The sequence below is a fragment of the Pelodiscus sinensis genome, chromosome 3 (genome assembly GCF_052426305.1).
Source record: "Pelodiscus sinensis isolate ZL-2025 chromosome 3, ASM5242630v1, whole genome shotgun sequence".
NCBI classification, from domain to species: Eukaryota; Metazoa; Chordata; order Testudines; family Trionychidae; genus Pelodiscus; species Pelodiscus sinensis.
Genome location: NC_143054.1, coordinates 150,858,623 through 150,874,876, shown reverse-complemented (window position 1 = coordinate 150,874,876; position 16,254 = coordinate 150,858,623). Strand labels below are relative to the sequence as shown.

Genomic DNA, 16,254 nt, shown 5'->3' with positions numbered 1-16,254 from the left:
TGTCCTGGCATTTTAGCCCTATAAATAGAAAATAGCATTTTCAGTCATTTTTTTCCATAAAGGCAAAGGCGCTTCAAGTGAACTCCCCCTTTCACTCGCTGCTGGGTCACAGAAGCCTTTTCCTAGCCCTGTCCAGCCCCTCCCTATGGACAAGCACCCCTCACTCCCAACTCACAGAGGAAACAGGGTGCAGGGACAGCAAAGAGCTAGAGGGGTGCCGGGAACAGTGTGTGAGGGGGACAGGGGTGGCACGGGGAACAGGAGGCACAGAGACAGAGGGAAGCAGGAATCGGGGGGAGCAGTGTGCAGGGTGTGGTGGAGGCACGGGGAATGGGATGCAGGGAACGGGAGGGGCAGAGGGATCGGGGTCTAGGGGCAGTTCAGGGAATGGGCAGCACAGAGCTGGGGGGGAGCAGGGATCGGGGGGAGCAGGGTGTGGGGTGCAAGGGTGGCGCAGAGCCAGAGGGAGAGCAGGGGATCCGGGGTGCAGGGTGCAGAGGCGACATGGGGAATGGGCAGCGGGAGCCAGATGGGGTGTGGGGCGGGCGCAGAGATCCAGGTGGTCGGCAGGGAGCGGTCTTTCGCTGGCGACGGGCTGGGGCCATGGCAGGACTGGAGCCGGTGGGGCGGGGCCTGGCTCCGCCTCATGCCGCAGCCAGCTGCCGGGGACACGCAGCCAGAACCGAGCTGCTGCGGCCCTTTAAAATTGGCGGGGCCGCGTCATGCCAGCGTCCTGGCATCTGCCGGCGCTCCATCTCCTCGCGCCGCAGCTGCATGGAGGCAGCCCGGCGCTGAGAATCGCTGTGGTTCCCCCTCCCCAGTAGTGCTCTATTCCTCCGCCGGCTGGCAGATTGGATGGGGCTGCGCTGCCCGTAGTGTGGGCTTCAGCCAGCCCGTTAGAATGGCCCACCGGGCCAGTCCGCCCCTCCACTCGCCAGCTGGCAAAATCTACTCACCACGGGCGAGCGGGCAAGTGCATTTGTCGAGCCCTGCAAATGACAAATGTCATCAAGTGCTTCACACATACAAAAACCAACCGACTGTTCAGACGTCTGCAAATGAACGTGCTTAACTTTGGGCCCCCAAATGTGAACATTTTGACAATAGTTTCTAAAAAAGCACAAAATATGCATTTTTACAAAACTCTATATACATTTATAGCCACCATATGAACATTTCTTTAGCCCTGTATGCAATTCTGAGATGTTAGTTCCTGGGATTACTTTAGGAATTGAGGACTTCTTTAGGATTTCTTTAGTTTTGATTCGCATTTGATTTCTTTAGTTTTGATTCACATTTGAAACATTTCCTGTGTTTCACTTGGATTTTTAGGCTCTATTGTTCACCAAACCACAAAATGAAACTTTGCCTACCCCATTAAGTTCCAGCTAATTTCATATTGAAACCACACAAAATGGTGTATTTTGCATACTTTTAATCCACACCTACTAATTGCTCTTCCTTTTCATTTGAGGTATGTGTTTTGGGGTGAGGGTTACACCAACAAGCAGAGTCCGGAAGGAGAAGCTGACAAAAACTCATGGATGACCATACATTTGGTCAAGGTTGTGTCTGGATATATTCAGTGCTGTCAACTATTGTGACTTTATCATGATTCTTGATAGCAGGTGCTTAAAGACCCAGCTCTTGGAGTCAGATGATTATATAAAATCTGAATTTTCATTAAAAAATGCAAATTCATAGCTCTCAGTTGCAGAGAAACCCTTCAAAACGTGACTTCTAATGATGGTGACACCAAATGACAAGCAATACCCCCCAATTTATTCATTTAAAAAAATCCTCCTGATCCTCTTTTTCTCAACTTGTGCTACAAATAGCAGCCAAACCATGACTGTCCTCTTCTTTTAGGACATGTCTACACAGCAGAGCTAAACTCAAAATAGGGTACGCAACTTGAGCTATGCTAATTGTGTAGCTTACGTCAAAATAGCTTATTTCGAAATAGGGAGCGTCTACACAGCTCTTATTTCAAAATAGAGCACTCTTCCTCCCACTTCCCTTACTCCTCGTACAATGAGGGTTACAGGAGTCAGAGTAAGAAGTCCTCCAGCTGGAAATTATTTTGACAGTATGTTGAAATAACTGCTTGTATGTAGACCCGGACTAAACTGCTTGCAGCCTCAGAGAACAGTAAGGCTTTTGGGGAAGCATGAGGTCTTGGCTTCTGATCCCAACTGGGGGGCTTCAAACATTCTTTTTCTTGCAGCAGAACAGCAAATTAATTAGCTGCATCTCAAGTAAGCCGTTTGCACAGTCCTTCAGGCCTGGCTACATCATTCTGTATCTCAGGGTATGTCTACACTACCCCGCTAGTTCGAACTAGCGGGGTAATGTAGGCATACCGCACTTGCAAATGAAGCCCGGGATTTGAATTTCCCAGGCTTCATTTGCATAAGCGGGGCGCCGCCATTTTTAAATCCCCGCTCGTTCGAACCCCGTGCCGCGCGGCTACACGTGGCACAAACTAGGAAGTTCGAACTAGGCTTCCTAGTTCGAACTCCCGTTACTCCTCATTTGCAAGTGCGGTAGGCCTACATTACCCCGCTAGTTCGAACTAGCGGGGTAGTGTAGACATACCCTCAGTGTGCTCTGGGGAGGTCCAATAGAAGCGACAGGCTGCAGGTGGCTTGGCTCCCCCATTCTAGTAAAGGAGTAGATCTGCTGAATAAGGCAGCTCCTTGGCTCAGAATTATATCAAGAGATTGCAAGGTTCTCTGTCTTGTTTAAAGGGGCTGAAATCTTCCTCCAGGTTCTTGCCTTCCTTAAGATAACAGGGATTATTTCTTTCAGCCACACAAAGAAGCCATTTCATTTCCCATGTAAGTGTCCCTTATGGAATTCATTAATAGGGAAAGGGCAGAAGTGTATTTCACAATCAACCTCTGGATTTAGTTTTACCCATCTGGACCTAGTCCTTTCTGCCCCTCAGTAGATTAGTCCTTGTTCAGCCTTTGGTGTCTTGTAGAGAAATTGTTTTATCTTCCCAGGACTTGTTCTGTTCCCAGCCTGGTTGCCTGACTCCTGGATGCTCAGGGGTGCCAACAGCCTCTGTAGTCCCTTGGGCAAAGTGGAGGGCATGGCTCCATGCTCTTGGAAGGGACGGGCTGAGGGCAGCTGTCCAGAGCACACCCTGCCAGGCCCCAGGCAGCCCTCAGTGCTGCCTGGAACATGCAGTGTGGTCCTCTGTCAGCAATTTAAAGGGCCTGTCACCTTTGAATCACGGGACCATGGGGCAACTGCCCCATTTGCAACCCCCGTTCATGGGCCTGGGGATGCTCAATACCCCTGAAAAGTCAGACCCTAAGTGTTTTTGTCTCAGATATCGTATTGGGCTGAGGGAGGCAATTGGATAATTCAAATTAGACAATAAAATGAACTCACACTACAAACTGTGCTAGACACAGTTTCTTTGGCCCTCTGTCAGATTTCACAATCAACCTCTGGATTTAGTTTTACCCATCTGGACCTAGTCCTTTCTGCCCCTCAGTAGATTAGTCTTTCCCTCAATGGGGGAACTTGTATAGTCTATACACCCTGCAGACTATGTAACTCATTTGAGTACCACCAACATTCAGCTATTTCTCCTGCTTGGAAGCACTTAGGTGACAATGCTGTTGGTTTGCAAAGTGGTTCTAAGCATGTCCTCTTCATCAAAAGCACCATCATCCCTGGAAAAATATGTACCATGGTCTCTATAGAATGTCCCAGTTGACAAGAGGATAAGGATAATTGTGAATATTGACTATTCAAATTCTTTCCTTTGTGATCCTGCTTTTGTTAATATTGGTTTGGTGGCAACAGCCATGGTCAACTCTCACCAGAACTGTAGACATGTGGTGACTGACTCTGATCTCTCTTACACTGGTTTTATAGCAGTGTAACTCCCCTAACTTCAGCCGAGTAACTGCTGTTTTGCAATGTGGTCCAGGCATTGTCTACCTGGTGCAGCAATTCTTACTACCAGGGTGTAATTTCTAGCACGCATTAACAGGTTGCACATGGAGTGGTGTATGTAGATGCTACTGGGCCACACTGAAAATTTTCTAGTGCACATTAATCAACTGTTGGTTCAAAGAGTACAAGATTAAAGAATGCTTATATTTCCCACAGAACAACATTTTCAGAAGAAATTTCTTTTCAGAAATCTGTTTCAATAATTTTGAAATGTTTCTTTCTGATTTTAAAAAACTTGATATTATCATTTATAACATAATATGCCAGAAAATGGAATTTTAGACAAAATGTCACATAGGATATGTCTACACTTTCAGCCTATTTCGGAATAGGGCTGCAAATGTAGGCATTCGGAATTGCAAATCAAGCCCAGGATTTAAATATCCCGCACTTGATTTGCATCTTCCCAGCCGGGCGCCATTTTTGAAATTTACAAGCCCGGAATAACTGCCTCATTGCAGGAGGAAGAACAGGTAGTTCGAAATAGAGCTTTAATTTGAATGCCCATTTCACTGCCGCGTGTAGACACAGGCAGTTATTCCAGGCTTGTAAATTTCAAAAATGGCACCCGGCCGGGAAGATGCAAATCAAACACGGGATATTTAAATCCCAGGCTTGATTTGCAATTCCGAATGCCTACATTTGCAGCCCTATTCCGAAATAGGCTACAAGTGTAGACAAACCCTTAGAAATGGAAAACTGAAATGCTCTATCCTGATAAGGTTGAAATGGAAGTTGTTGGCCTTTTTAATTTTTTCCCCAAAATTAAATTACACCAAAGCAGTCATATTCTTGGGTAAAGTTTTGATGTTAATGACTTTACCAACAGTAAAATATTCTGTTGGCAAAATTTTTACATTTCTACTGAAGACCTAAAAAAACTGAAGGAAAAAGGCAATATGCAGAGTTTTTATATGCCCAACATTTCTCAGGCTGTGGGGAATATTCAAAGCAGAAATAATCTCTGAGATTTCTTCCTCTGTTAAAGCCAGTGACACTTCATTTCCTGAGCATATCCGAGAATGCATCAGTCGCTGACATCAAAGGTATCAGAAACCTCATTGCAAGGGACGAGAACTGACCTGGAAGAGGTAAGTTAAAACTATTTCTTCACGTCCTGCCCTTTCGCTCGGGAAATGGGGACAGTCAAGCTGTATTTTGGAGCATCATTCAATTTTCATTTTAGTTTTTCATTTCACCTTTAAAAGGACACACACCTTTTGAGGAAAATTTGGATAAGGTTTCTTAAGAGGTAAAGTAACTGAATCCATCATGTCCCTCTTCCAAGCATACGTCTAATCTCTGTCTCCATCACCCACACATGAAATCCATGGGGCTTAGGATAGCATTCTTCATACAGAGGGACAAGGATGCTATTTCCTGACTGGTATGCTATCACCAGGACTTCTGGTATCTGAGGAAGGAGAGTGAGCAGTGAAATCTGCTGTCATAGCACTTTGCATTTTATTTATGACATGGCATCATCACTGTATACAACAGGCTCATGAACTTTGAAATCTGTATAGAGTAGAGGAACAACAACAGTGGCAAAGGGTCTCATTTTGATCTTAGTTACACCAGTATAAATCAGAAATAACTCCATCGAAGTTAGTGGAGTTACACTGGTGTAAAACTAATGAAAGTGAGGTCAGGTACAATTAAAGGGCCTAAGAGTTTGTTTTCTTCTGACAAGCAAGACAGCTCGTGAGTTTAGTATTTCATAAATCTTGTATGTTTGGAACTGGACAGTCAGCATGATGGGAAGGGAGCGGTTAGAGTCTGGGCTGCAGGATGGTTTATCACAGAAAAGATTTGCAGAAGTGCATTGTAAAGAGGAATTTGAAGTAAGAGAGTGTGGTCAATAGGGACCTAGAACGTCATTGAAGGCATAAAGATCAGTATGAAAGGCACCTTTGAGATAGGAGCAGGTAGAGCCAAAGGCAGGAGCAGGCAACAGAGTGGATGCAAAGTAAACTAAAGAAAGGGTTGTAGGTAGAAATGTGACCGGAGAGGTGAGCAGGAACGGAAATACAAAATGCTTTGAAAATGAAGACCAGCAGCAAGAACTTGATGCCAAAAGCAAATGGGACTCACCGAAGAAAAAGTACCAGGGGAAGGACATGGTCCTAGTTGGGGGAGAGAATGGAGAGAGGTAACTAGTGGTGTCCTGCAGGGATCTGTCCTGCAACCAATCCTATACGACATATTCATAAATGATCTGTCGAATGGGATAAAAAGTGATGATACTAAACTGTTCAAGATAGTTAAGTCCAAAGCAGACTGTGAAGAGTTTCAGAAGGATCTCATGAAACTAGGTGATCAGGGAATATAATGTCAGATGATTTTTAATGTTGATAAATACAAAGTAATGCATATTGGAAAACACAATCCCAGCTATACGTACAAAATGTGACTAAATTAGCTATTACTCAAGAGAGAGATCTTGGGATTATTGTGGACAGTTCTCTGAAAACATCCACTCAATGTGTTGCAGCAGTCAAAAAAGCAAACAGAATGTTAGGAATCATTTAAAATGGGATAGAAAATAAGACAGAGAACATCTTATTGCCTCTATATAAATCTGTGGTAAGCCCATGGTACTGCATGCAGATATGATTGCCTCATCTCAAAAAAGATATCTTGGCATTAGAAAAAAGTTTAGAGAAGGGCAACAAAAATTATTAGGGGTTTGGAACGGGTGATATATGAGGAGAAATTAATTAAACTGTGGCTTTTCAGCTAGAAAAGAGGAGACTAAGGAGTGGGAGAAGGCAGATAAGGAAAATTATTTGTTTTCTCCCATAACACAAGGACTAGCGGTCATCAACTGAAATTAATAGGTCGGAGGTTTTAAACAGCAAAAGGAAGTATTTCTTCACATAATGCCCAGTAAACCTGTGGAACTCCTTGCCAGAGGATGTGGTGAAGGCTAGGACTTTAACCAGGTTCAAAAATAACTAGATTAATTCATGAAGAATAGGTCTATCAGTGGCTATTAGCTAGGATGGGTAGGAATGGTGACCGTAGCCTTTGTTTGTCAGAATCTGGGAATGGCTGACAGGAGAGTGATCACTGGGGGCATGTCTACACTGCATTGTTATTTTGAAATAACAAGGTGAGCGTCTACATATGCACACCCAGGAGCAGCTGCGCATGAACTGAGGCAGGCCTACACCCCAGTCATGACCCTATTTGGACCAGTTCCACCACATCCTGGGGGGGGGGGAGCAGTCCTTCCCCTCCCCCACATTGTGGAATGCAGGCTGGAGAAGTCTGTTGTCAGCCTACCAGAGGGCATGGCTGTGGATGAGGAGAAGGATGAGGAGGTGCAGGAGGAGGGGAAGGAAGATGAGGAGACCAACATGTACATGATGCCTGCCAGACAGGTCATTCTGGCCCTGGAGCCGGTACCCACCTCCCAGGATGTCTCCCAGGGAAGAATCGAACGTAGTCTGAGGCAGGCTCCATTAATGTGGACACGCTACCTCGGACTCAGAGCCCCAGGAAGCACTCTGGGGAGCTGTGGGAGGCCTGTCAGAGGCCAATTAGTTTGAATTAGCGGCACTGGCGTGTCCACGCTAACGTTATTTTGGACGTACAAGTTTGGGAATAGCGTTATTCCTCATGAAAAGCAGGACTACAGCATGTGAGTTCCACGGCCCCGTATTCTAGAACAACAGGCTTGGTAGTTTGGATGCGTTGCTTACAAATTTAACCTGGGAGGGGCTAATTTTGGACTAAGGGGCTAGTGTAGACCAGCCTAGGTGAGATGTAAAAGTGCTTATGGACCCTTTTGGCTATACCTGGTAGGTTTAAGTGAAGCTCATGTTCACAGTGACTGACAGAGGCCAATGAGAAATGAGTCTGGTGGCACCAGTGCAGTTCCCAGACAACAGGTTTCGACACACAAGGAAACATTCCCCTGGCAGGTACCCACAGGGGCACTTTTAGCAGAGAGGAGTCAAAGAATAAACAAGGGTATAGAGCCCAGAACTGTACCTTTCATCTCAACTGGCTCACAGCAATAGTACGTTGCAGGAAAGCTGCCATCTATTCTGTGGCCAAGTAGAAGACTCTTGTAGCCAGAACTCCAGGCCTGCATCTTTCACAAGTGCTGCTTTCACATGAATAGTTTGTAAAAGTTAAAAGGGAAGGCCTGTTTCTAGTGGGTGCAGGAAATGTGCTGCTTGCTTCCTTTACACTGACGTTAAGGGACTGCTCTTTCTGCCTCCTTCTTAGTAGGGATAACGTGGTTTCAAGACTCACTGCTGGATAGGGGAAGACTCTATCAAACAATTCCAAGCACATAACATTTCCTCTCATTGGTTTGTTGTCTGATGTGCACGGTATGAATCTTATAAGAGCTTATATGGCTGTTCTCTTCAGATGGAATGGACACTTGATATTTGTTTTACTCTAGGATCCATCACTTGAAAACTTCCTCTTAAAGAAGATATCTCCTTTAAGCATAGTCAGCATAGTCTGTTTGCATTATAAACTGTGTCCATGAACGTTTTGGGTACTCATCCTGCTAAGGAATCCATGACCATTGACATGGTCCTGTTGACTATGAAGCCCTCGAGTTGTTTCTGCTGATACCTTTGCAGTGGCTCAGATGCTGAAGTCCAAAAACCATTTTCACTGTTCCTCTCATAATACATTTTTGGAGACTAATACCAACACTGATCTTTATTATGCATAGTGAGTAATCTGTCAGGGTATGTCTACACTACCCCGCTAGTTCGAACTAGGAGGGTAATGTAGGCATACCGCACTTGCAAATGAAGCCCGGGATTTGAATTTCCCGGGCTTCATTTGCATAAGCGGGGAGCCGCCATTTTTAAAACCCCGCTGGTTCGAACCCCGTGCAGCGCGGCTACACGGGGCTCGAACTAGGTAGTTCGGACTAGGCTTCCTATTCCGAACTACCAGTACACCTCGTATAGGTAGCCGCGCTGCACGGGGTTCAAACCAGCGGGGTTTTAAAAATGGCGGCTCCCCGCTTATGCAAACGAAGCCTGGGAAATTCAAATCCCAGGCTTCATTTGCAAGTGCGGTATGCCTACATTACCCCGCTAGTTCGAACTAGTGGGGTAGTGTAGACATACCCTCAGTTACTGCTGCTCAAGGATTCTGGGTGCCTTCACAGAGCATATCTAATAACAATATATTAAACTAAAAGCCAGTGTTCTCTCAGAGAAACCACAGACCTAGAGAAATACCTACTCTCCAATAATACAACTATAAGGCCTGTTGCAGCAGATGCCTTTATTCTGCTTTGTTTGAAAACATGTGAAGTGTTTATTTTTCATTCATACTATCTCACTATTACAGGTTTCCTTTACAGCATGGGTTGTTTCAAATGTATCACTGAAAAAAAAAAGGCCCAATGATTTTTATCTGGGGTTGAGACTTTCCAGTAGTGATCGGTCACACACAGCATTGATCACAACCGCTATAACACTTTGTTTTCATTGTATCTCTCACCGGTCTGGATGTCCAGTAAGTGAAATGTATTGTGAGAACTTTTCTTCTGTGCTTTAAAGGTAAATATTACACACAGAGACAAAAAAAACCTAAACAAACAAAGCTACAGTGGTTAGCAGACGGGCATTGAAGATCACGTAGTGACCCCCTTATGCCCAGTAAAGTTAATTGGATTGGTCATGTGAATAATAATGTGTCCCTCAACAAACATTTACTAAATAAGGCTCTGCTCCTGGAAATATGATCTGTCCTGCATAACTTTCCATATACAAGTATCGCCGTGGAATTCAGTGAAATTAGCTGCATATGTAGGTTACTCCCGTCCCTCAGTGTTTGCAGGATTGGGATCTGAGGCTCTGTGGGTGGGGAGAGTTAGAGGTGAACAGTTCTTATACTCCAAGGCTGTGTCTACATTGGCAAGATTTTGCGCAAAAGTGGACGAGAGTCTACACTGGCCACGAGTTCTTGCGCAAGAACACTGACGTTCTAATGTATGAAATCAGTGCTTCTTGCACAAGAACTATGATGCTCCCACTCAGGAATAAGCCCTCTTGCGCAACTGTTCTTGTGTAAGAGGCCAGTGTAGACAGGCAACATGAATTTCTTGCACAAGAAAGCCCGATGGCTAAAATGGCCATTGGAGCTTTCTTGCGCAAGAAAGCATCTACACTGGCACGGATGCTCTTGTGCAAAAGCTCTTGTGCAAAAGCACATCTCTTGCGCAAAAGCACATGCCAGTGTAGACGCTCTCTTGTACAAACACTTTAACGCAAAAACTCTTGCATTAAAAATATTTGCGCAAAATCTTGCCAATGTAGACGTAGCCCAAGGTTCTTTAGGCATGTTGGAAAATCTCCACCTTAAAAACATTGAATGTTCAGAGGACTCCTTAAAAATCACTGGCCATTTCCCCATTGCACTGTTGTGCCTCAGAATCTTGTCCTCCGAGGCGCTGAGCTCCTCCTGAGCACCCGCTCCTCCAGCTGAAATGCAGGTGAGTGGAAGGCAGTGGGTAGACCCTTTCCAGGTGTGGCTGTATCTCAGTGCCATTTTAATGATCCTTCCCCACCTGCAGGCTTTCTTTGAGAATGCACAGGACAGAGAATTCAGGTTCCATTTGAACAACTTCCAAACCAGGGGGGTATCAAAGCTGCTGGATGTTATATTCTCTCTCTCACTCTCATTTACAGTAGGTGGTTAATTGAGCTGGCCACTGGAAAATGAGCCATTCTTTTGAGGGGGAACCTGCTCCCAAAGTTAAATGGTGAGTGTGTTTTGCCTCCCTGACAGCTATCACTGCATAAAACCTCACTGTCTTGAAGCAACCTTCCTGGAAATTGGAGAAGGAATATAAGTTGCATGAAGTAAAAGTTTGGGAGCAGACACCAGGAAGCTGCTTTCTGTTCACGTTGCTGGAGTGCTTGCAGCCACCCTGCAAATTGCTCTTTCAATAATGAGCCTGCTTAGGTTAAGAAGCATGGAGCATTCGGTCCATGCACAAGAGGAGACTGGTGGCTGGTGCAGGTAGCAGAGGATGGATGAAAGAGTTGGTGGATGGGATGTGCTGGTGATGAAAGGCTGCATCTCCACTTTCAGCTTCTTGAACAGTAGCTGCTGATCCAGCCTCTTGAATCCAGATCCTCAAAAGCAGTTAGGAGCCCAAATCCTGTGGAGATGAATGGCCCTTCCATACCCTTTGACTCAGGAGCATTATGGACTATATGGAGTTAATGCTTGCAAAAGGATTTGAGTTTCTCGGATGGAACCTGCCTATCTTGTGATCCCCGTTACTATGTGGGGGCAAAATAACACTGTAAAACTCGTATGTTGTTTTGCTGGTCTGTCACCCATTTCCATAGCCATGTGAGCTGTAGTTGGCAGGCCTAAGCTTGTCAATTTCAACAGCTTGCTGGATGCCCAGTGAGTAGTGAAAGGTTGCTAAAGCCATTTGTACTTTACAATTACAATACAATTGTACTTGTCTGGTACCTTTCAGCCCAGACACTCTCTCCTTTAGAAGTAGTTAATTCTATAAGACTTCAAAGAATCTAAGGGTATGTCTACACTACAAAGTTAATTCGAACTAACAGCTGTTAGTTTAAATTAACTTTAATAGGGGCTCCACATGCAAACCGCAGGAGCCTGCACGGGGCCGAAAAAGGCAGGTGCCCGCCTGGTCTAGTGCAGAGATGGTGGACCTCATCGAGGTTTGGGGGGAGGCCTCCAACGTCCACGATCTCCGCACTAGGCACAGGAATGCAGCCGTCTACAGCCGCAAGGCTGCCAGCCTGGCCACCAGAGGACACGTGGACCCAAGAGCAGGTCCGCTGCAAGATTAAAGACCTGCTGCAGGCCTACTCCAGGGACCACATCCTGGGGGCTCACGCAGTCCATGCCCCCTGGGTGGTGATTGACCCCAGGGCAGAGGGACCCGTCCCAGACACGGAGGAGGAGGAGGATGCCGAGAGCCAGGAGCCTGCAAGGAGCCTGCCCAGGATCCCCAAGGAACCCCACAGATGACATCAGCTGTGTCATCCAAGGCCGGGGAGGGCTCCACATGTGAGTGCCATCATGCTCCCCTTATGTGTATGGGGGGGTGGAGAGGGAGCACAGGAACCGTGCACCTGGGCCTTGCCCACCATGGAGCAGCAGCTGGGTGTCATGCAGGGGCCCTGGACTGTTCCCCACATACTGACCTCGCCTTGCAGAGGGGGGCTGGGTTTCACCCACTGTGTCCCCAGGGAGAACTGACCACTGCTCTTGTTTCACCACAGCCGCCCTGCAGTTGGTTGAGTGCTGTACCTACATGAGCACTGCTCTGACAGTGGATTTCCCCATGCCGAATTGGTTCCTGACAGATCAGTAGCTGTCCGGTGTGGAGAGCTTCCACAAGGTGATGGCCACACGCTTTTCAAGGGGGATGGCGGGCCTCATGCGAGTGTCCCGTCGCCACAGAGCAGGGGTGAGCCACTCTCAAATCTCCAGGAAGGTGTCCCTCTTCATCCTGAAGTTCTGGGTCCACTGTTGATCTTCCCAGCACTCCAGGACAATGCGGTCCCACCAGTCTCTGCTGGTGTCCAGATGCCAGATGCGGCGGGGCACGCTGGCATCCAGGCACTGCTGTGGCTCCTCCACGGCCCCCAGGGAGGCCAGGGGGAGAGGCAGGGGGCTGACATACACCAGATGGTGCCAGGCAGCCTCCAGCCATTGCTGGCAGGCTTGCAGCAGGAAGTCCAAAAACTGGAGCATCATGCCCAGGGTGAGCTCTGGCTCCTTGGTGCCAACTGTGGCAGCGGCCCCAATGGGAACCACCGACACAGGCAGGCAGAGAGGAAAATGCTTTTCTGTCCCTCGGCAAGGTAGGCAAGCAAGCGAAAAAGCTGAGAACCGGCTGTCCAGGGGGGTCCCTTTAAGCATGAGCCTCAGATAGCCTCAGACAGCAGCCACACAAAGCAACTACTGACCTGATGCCCTGCTGGAATCGGTTTCAGCTACCCTTAAATGCGACCCTGCATCCAATCAGTGTGGACATGCTATTTCGAATTAGCAAAATGCTAATTCAAATTAGTTTTGGGGTCTAGATGTGTTATTTTGAATTAGCTTATTTCAAAAAAACTAATTCAAAATAAGTTAGTTTGAATTAGCGCTGTAGTGTAGACATACCCTAATTAGGTGGGTCAAGGTTATCGTTTGTCATAGCACAGATGATTACACTGAGGCTTCAGTGACTTGCCTCAGGTCACAGAATAAGTTAGGGTCTGTCTACACTGCACACTTATTTTGGAATAAGCTAGTTCGAAATGTATATTGTAATTATGTATATAATACCATAAATATAATAATATAATATTAAATTATTGATATAATTTATATTTATATTATATTTGGAATAGATTATTTCGAAATAGCGTGTCTACACAGCAAATTCCCATTGAAATAGCACTGAGCTATTTTGAAATAGAGCGTTTACACTCATTGGACCTGAATCATATTTAAGGCCACCCAGAAGCACTTTGGGCAGGGCATCAGGTCAGTAGTTACTTCCTGTAACTGCTGCTTGAAGCTAGCTGAGACTGGTGCTTAAAGGGACCCCCCCGTACAGCCATGTCTCATGCCCTTCTCCTTTGACTACCTTCTTGAGGGACAGAAAATCCTTTTCTCTGTGTGCTCTGGTTGCCCTTGAGGACACCTCAGCTCTCTAGCCATGGAGCCAGAGCGGCCTTCGAGCAGCCGATGGCTCTTATGTTTCATGCTGCAGCTCCTGGTGCAGTTTCTGTAGGCTACCCTCATGGAGGAGGACCTGCAGGAGGAGGACCACCAGCTAATTACAGGATATCTTCTCTCCTCTCCCCATGCACTGCTCATGCAGCTCAACCCCATCTACCCTCCCCTCATCACTGTGCACTGCCGCTTCTGGTGACAGGACACCAGTGCCGACTGGTGGGACCAGCTCGTCGTGGAGCGGTGGGGAGACAAGCAGTGGCTCCAGAACGTTCACACGCAGAAGACCACTTTCCTGGAGCTGTGTGAGTGGCTCACCTCTGCCCTCCGGCAATGGGACACCTACATGAGACTTGCCATCCCCTTCCAGAAGCAGGTCGCCATCGCTATTTAGAGGCTCACCACACTGGACAGCTACCACACTGGAGAATTAGTTTGGTGTGAGGAGATCAACCGTAGGGGCGTTGCTCAAGCAGGTATAACTCTCTCATGCTACTGTCCTGGGGGGCGGTGAACTGCTGGAATGGGGTTCCCTAGAGAAGGGGGTGGAAGAAGCTGCCTCCCTAAAAGGTTTTTCAGTCTGGCCTTCACAAAGCCCTTCCGGGGAATGGAGTAAGTAGGCGCTGATCCTGCTGTGTGTGGGGGGGAAGGGAGGAGTTGGGCTTGGGAGCCTCCAGAGGGCTCTGGTCACCCTGTGATTCTTTGTGTGTCTCCATCTACTGGTGGTGAAGGCCATCAACAACATTCTGCTATGCAGTGTCATCACTTGGGTGACATGGACCCCATCATTGCTGGCTTTGCCAACCTGGGCTTCAACAACTGCAGGGGGGCTATTGATGGCACCCACATCCCCATCCTGGCCCCTGACCACCGGGAAGCTGAATACATCAGCCACAAAGGGTACTTTTTTATGGTCCTGCAGGTCCTCGTCGGGTGATCAGGGAAGGCGCACAACGCCCACATCTTCATGAACTCCGGTCTGTTCCAGAAGCTGCAGGCTGGCACGTTTTTTCCTGACCGCACCATTAGGGTCGAGGATGTGGACGTGCTGATGTGCATTGTAGGGGATGCAGCTAAAAAAGCCCAACACTGGACACCTTCACCAAAGCAATGAGCGTTTTAACGCCACACTCATCAGGGCCCGCATTGTTGTGGAGTTGCCTTTGGTTGTCTGAAAGGGAGGTTCCATTGCCTCCTTATCCAGCTGGACCTCGGTGAGTGGCACATCCCCCAAGTGGTGGCTGCATGCTGTGTCCTCCACAAACTTTGTGAACATAAGGAGGAAATGTTCCCTAAGGTGGGGGGCAGAGGCCAAGCGCATTGCCACAGACTTAGAGCAGGCCCATCAGGGGGCTATGCACATACAGGAGGCCCTCAGAGAGAGTTTCAGCCATGGTCAGCTTTGAGAATCTCCCATGGGCCTCCCCACAAGGGGACTTTGCTGTGGCCCAGTGTGTCTTTCCTCCTTCACCCTTCTCTTCCCCCACCCTCTCTTCTCCCCTTTGTCCTCCACCCCTCGTCTGCAAATGCAATAAATCAGACTTCTTGCTTTGAAACAATGAACTCTCTGGTTTTCTTTATTTGGGTAAGGAAAAATGGGGAGGGACTGGGGAAAGAACCTGGGAGGAGCATGAGGGAGATGGAAGGTCAGGAGGAGTGGGAAGGAGAGGCTCAGGGCTGGGGCTGGGAATGGCGTCTGCTTTGGGTGGTCCCATGGCTTCATCTGCCATGGTAGGGCTGGGGGACAGGAGCAGGAGTGGCCTCAGGAGTGGCCACCAGGCGGTCAAGGGCGGCGGTGAAAGCCACTCACAGGGTCTGGCCCTGCTGCAGCAGCTCCTACCTGGTGTTTCAGCGCAGCTCCAGGTCCGCCTCTAGTCTGTGGTCCTGCCAGTCCAGGGAGTGCTGCAGGGCACACAGGCAGGCAGGTGATGTTCTCCTGCTGTAGGTCTTCCTGGGCTTGCCTTCGCTTGTGGGTCACACGGGGTCAGAAGGATGGCATGGGAGATATGGCTCGCGCCCCACTCTCAGCTGGTCCAGCTGTGGAGAGCAGAGAGAAGGGCAGTCATCCCGGGAGACACTGTGCATGAAGTCCAGCCCTCATCTCTGAGCCAAAACCGAAAGGTCAGATGAAGGAGATGTGCTTCCAGCCAGTGGCCCCTTTCCTGCATGCATATAGATGTCCCGGGAGGAGCCTCACTATTCCCACACCCCAGGACAAGCAGTCACGAGAACGTGCCGGCCAGGCCAGGAGCTTTGGACAGGAGGAGGGGTGACAGGATGGATCGGCTTTCCTCCATGCCATGCACACATCGGTTCCAACAGTGAGGGTGTCCTGCCCAGAGAGGGGACTTGTATCCCTGGGTATGTCTACACTACAGCACTAATTCGAACTAACTTAATTCGAATTAGTTAATTCGAACTAAGCTAATTCGAACTAGTGCATCTAGACCTAAAAACTAGTTTGAATTAGCATTTTGCTAATTCGAACTAGCATGTCCACATTGAGTGGACCCTGAACCGAGGTTAAAGCTGGCCGGAAGCAGTGCCGGCAGGGCATCAGATTAGGACTTA

At 47.8% G+C, this 16,254-nt stretch overlaps 1 long non-coding RNA gene across 1 annotated transcript in view; it reads left to right on the top strand.

The window, feature by feature from the left end:
- Positions 1-11,577, top strand: part of LOC112544552 (uncharacterized) — a 97,086-nt gene extending 85,509 nt beyond the window's left edge. Inside the window, exons 3-4 of the long non-coding RNA XR_012902925.2 lie at positions 4,964-5,066; positions 10,653-11,577. This is a non-coding gene — a long non-coding RNA (uncharacterized LOC112544552). The remainder of the gene's footprint in view (positions 1-4,963; positions 5,067-10,652) is intronic.
- The last annotated feature ends 4,677 nt before the right edge of the window (positions 11,578-16,254 follow it).